The sequence below is a fragment of the Etheostoma cragini genome, chromosome 8, assembly GCF_013103735.1.
Source record: "Etheostoma cragini isolate CJK2018 chromosome 8, CSU_Ecrag_1.0, whole genome shotgun sequence".
In the NCBI taxonomy this organism is placed as follows: Eukaryota; Metazoa; Chordata; class Actinopteri; order Perciformes; family Percidae; genus Etheostoma; species Etheostoma cragini.
Window position 1 is genome coordinate 22,496,162 of NC_048414.1, and position 4,807 is coordinate 22,500,968.

Sequence of the window (4,807 nt, forward strand, 5' to 3'; positions counted from 1 at the left end):
CAAACTGATGTCAAGTTGTTCTGAAATCAAACTGCGACACAGCACAGTAGCTATTGATATTATTTAATGACCTTATTCATTTTTAGTGATACTATCTCTCTAGGTTTAACCAAGTGTGCCCCTTGTGGACAGGATATGACAGCACGTTACAACTTGATAAACATCACATTCACAGCCTTATACAAGACACTTGTAAATGCGCATTCATAACGCCTCAGTTGGCCTACAATTGCAGAAAAGACAAAGAAAAAAGTAGAGCTGCATATGCATGCCTCACAGTGATTGCTAACATCGATTATAATGAGAAGGATAATGACAGGTGATGCTGATACCCTAGTAAACCATAAACCTTTTTCACAGCAGACATGTTGACATGTCATAGTAGGAAAAGCAAAGCTGAAATTGATAACCTTAATCATGGCTGCATTACACTTAGGAGAGGCCAGGTGTTGTGCATGCAGACTCACTGCAATAACTAGGGACACTTGATGGAACTGACCCATCGTTAAGGTTATCAATTTCAGCTGTGCTATCCTACTGTGGTAAGTTAAAAACATCTGCATTGAAAACGTCCATAGTAGCATAAGCATGGACGCTCGGCTAGTTAAAGAGATTCTCGATTTCAAACAGAAACAGACCTACCCATGTAACGCCACTAAATCACAGCGTTATGTGATAAAACGAAGGGCAGAGAGTTACCAACTCATAAGTAAGTAAGGCAAATTAGACAACAGTGCTGTTTTGTAACTTTTCTGTGCTTGCGTTACACAAATATTTCTGCAATGTAATCCCTATAGACGGGGAGTTATATTACCACTGCCATAGAACGCAGGATGAGCAAAGGCATCACCTGGCAAAAGTGGTTTTAACTCCAGAAGAAGCCAACAACATATTTGTTGAGTTTCATGCCAGTGCCATCGGGGCTCACTGTGGAGAAGACAAAACCATGCATGCCATCCTGCAACGTTATTACTGGCCTGGGATGAAAGCAGACATCACAAAATGGGTGAGTGCATAATTATAAAAACTTATTAGTGTGAAGCTTAGGCAAATCTTAATGCTACATATTTCACCAGTGTTCTCAATTGTTTTTACTTGGTTAGATTGCACAGTGTGATGCCTGTCAGAGAAAGAGGGCCTCTATAAAGGACAAGACACAGTACAAACCCATACAGGTGAATCTGACCTCAATACATTTAACATTTGGTATCCATGGAAGTCTTTATGATACAGTTTTTGTTTGCATTTAAGGTGAGTGAACCTTTCCAGCTTGTTGGAATGGACCTAGTTGGCAAATTAAAATGCTCCAACAAAGGAAACATTTATATGTGTGTCATGGTGGACTACTTCACAAAATGGATGGAAGTATATCCACTGAAAACCAAGACAGCTGAAGAAGTTTCAGAATGCATCATGGACTTCTTTTATAAATATGGTGCACCCAAACGCATTCTTACAGACCAGGGCAAGGAATTTGTTAACAAAGTAAGTCAAATTCTGAGACATTTGATATTATTGTTCATCACATCACTGGGGGAAAATTATAATACATTAATTTTTATTTCCACTGCCAGATTAACCTGGACATGTGTGCCAAGCTTGGCATTGTCAGAAGCCTCTGTGCCCCATACCACCCACAAACCAATGGCTTGGTGGAACGGCTCAATGGCACCATTCAAGGGTGTGAATCATGTTTTTCTCTGTGTGTATGTGTATCTCTCTATCTCTATCTATCTATCTATCTCGTTTTACTTTTCCAATATCAGGGCTTTAAGAAAAATGGTGCAGGGCCACCCAAGCGACTGGGACGACTACATAAGGCCCACCGTTTTTGGTCTACGCACCAAAAAACAAATAACCACAAAACATTCACCATTTTACCTCATGTATGGAAGGGAGGCCCGTTACCCTTCTGAAATACCAGATAAGTGGCAGGTACAATGGCCTTTTCCTGCAGTATAGAACAACTTGTCAATAATGGTATATTCTATAACCTATAGGTTACTCGTGTTCATTTATCAACTATCAATGTTACAGATAACTGACGAGGAAGTAAATGCACTGGCTGGAAATGAGGAGGTAACATTAACTTCCAAACTGTCTGATGTCTACCCCAAAGTGGAGGCCAATATATTGGCCGCACATCAGAGGGTGCGGAAGAGAAAACATGAATTGGGCCACGATGATGGCTTTGTTGTGGGGGACCTGGTATTAAGAAAGAACATTCGCCAGGAACAAAGAAAGGGGGGCAAATTAGAAGCAGATTTATTAGGCCCGTACACCATTGTATACATTGATGGTAAAAGTGCAGACCTTGAAAGAGAAGGGGATGTATTTGAGAAAATTAACATTGACCACCTAAAAAGATATGTGAAACCCCAGGTGAGAATTCCAGGTAAATGGAATGCTGCCTCCACACCTCCTTCAGCAGTGCAGCCTAGCCCTGCCACCACACCTCCTTCAGGAGTGCAGCCTTGCCCCTTGGGGTGTCCCAGGGTTCCCCAATCCCCCATTTTAGCACAGAGTCCACAACCGTGCACAAGTCTCCAGTCCCCAGAGGAATGTAAGTATGTTTCATTGCCCATGATTTTCAGCAACAACATACTGTATTCCATCTGCATACATGCATATCTTTCATTTGCATCGCTACTTGGGTGACCTTTTGTAAACTGATGCTACATGCTGTCTTCCCATAAACAGTAATAGCAGAAATCTGGTCTGGAAAACGGCAAGGGGTGTTGTGGAGCAAGGTAGGACCCTATAAATTATTTGCCAGAGACCTGCAGAATCTGGCACCTGGAAGACAGGTGGAGAGTGAGGTGAATGCAAGTATTTCATCAAGAAATCATAATGTACATGCCTAAAACTATTTACAATACCAATATGTAACTCTACACAATTGTCACTTAAGGTGTTGAATGCATTTATCCATGCAAACATTCAAACGCTACAAGCAAGAACTTTAACAAAGTACTTTCTTGTCGACTCATTTGAGATGACTGCGATGTGGCAAGGATCATTCAGGGGATTAAAGAAGGTGTGTACTTTCAAATTCTGTTCATAAATGGTTACAATACCTATAATTTATTCATTCTGTCTGTTTTCAGATTGATCCAATGGCCTATGATGTTCTACTTGGAGCAGTTTGTGAAATACATCACTGGACACTTGTGGTGAGAATGTACATACACTATAAAATGACTATTTTATTGTGGGATTCCATTCTCTTTACATGATCTTGTGTGTACTGTGAAGGTCATTTATCCAAAGGAGAAGCGGGCACTTTACATTGATCCCCTTGGTGAAACCCCTGGCCAATTAACAAAATGCAAGGATGTCACAAGGCAAGTTATGTCAGTGGTAATGTCATAGAATTGTTCTTAGTTCCAAATAACTATATTTAGCTCATCTACAGATCTTTCATGAGACGCAAAAATATACATATATCGCGATGGACTTGTGACACAATTGACCATCCTCGCCAGCAGGATTCAACATCCTGTGGGGCATTGGTCTGCAAGGTACGTGTGCAAATGACCCTTTGTTTAATAAAGCTATTGACTGTTACTAATTGTACTGAGTCTTTTGTAGTTTGCAGAGCTTGTCCTTAAAGGTGAGTTGCTGGATTTCAGGACTGATGAGGCAGCAACTACTCAGTTGAGAAAAGAAATAGCTTGCCGACTTGTAGCGGATTCAGGTTTGTTTATTTATTTGTTTTGTTTTTGTCAGTGTTTCATCAATGTGTCTGAGAAACTGTTTACACTTGTGTAATGTGTTAGAAAATTTGTCAGAGCTATGCAGAGCATGTGGCAATGCATGCCAAAGTCCAGGAAGAAATAAAGATGGTCATGATGACTGGGTAAGCACATTCACAATTCCGTATATTTCCAAATGTAACGTTTAAATAATATACTGGCTTCTTTTCGTCAGATCCAGTGCACAACGTGCAGTTTGTGGTTTCATTGGGTGTGTGTTGGAAGACCTCCTTTGAACCAGAACTACTTTTGTCCAGCATGTACTTTATAAATACATGCCTCTACTTGCTAAAGCAACATCTGTTTGGCACAACAAGGTGATCAGCTCCTCATGCTGTATGCATGCATCACATCTCTCCTGTTTTAGCTTCTCTGCATTGGCTTCCTGTAAAATCTAGACTAGAATTTAAAATCCTTCTTCTCACCTACAAAGCTCTTCATGGTCAGGCTCCATCTTATCTTAAAGAGCTCATAGTACCTTACAACCCTACAAGAGCACTACGCTCCCAGAATGCAGGGTTACTGGTGGTTCCTAGAGTCTCTAAAAGTAGAACGGGAGCCAGAGCTTTCAGCTATCAGGCTCCTTTCCTGTGGAACCAGGTTCTAGTTTGGGTCCGGGAGGCAGACACCGTCTCCACGTTTAAGATTAGGCTTAAGACTTTCCTTTTTGATAAAGCTTATAGTTAGGGCATAGAATTGAATATTGTTAGGGAGTGAGGAGTCGCAGCGTCCGCCTAACCCGGCCCACCTGCTTCTCTTCATAGTTGTCAGATTTATCTATCATATAATCAAGAATATAATTAAACTAAAGGGAGACTTGTCATACAGCCCGATCCGGTTGGGGAGAGTTCTGGCCCGACTGGGCTGGAGCTCTCTTTACCTTGTCTCTCTTGGTTTTGCTGTAATAATAGTTTTAGACAGCTGGGGACTTATTTTGACACACTGAGCTCCTCTCTCCTCTATCTTTCCATCTATTCATGTATGTGCATCCATGTCCCAGAAATGCTTGTTACTAACCTAGCTCTGGGGAGTCATTCCCCGGAGTCCTTATG

General features: G+C 41.2%; 1 protein-coding gene across 2 annotated transcripts in view; it reads right to left on the reverse strand.

Moving 5' to 3' along the window:
- The window catches only part of edc4 (enhancer of mRNA decapping 4), a 37,186-nt gene that overhangs the window by 31,496 nt on the left and 883 nt on the right, over nt 1-4,807 (reverse strand). The window lies entirely within an intron of this gene.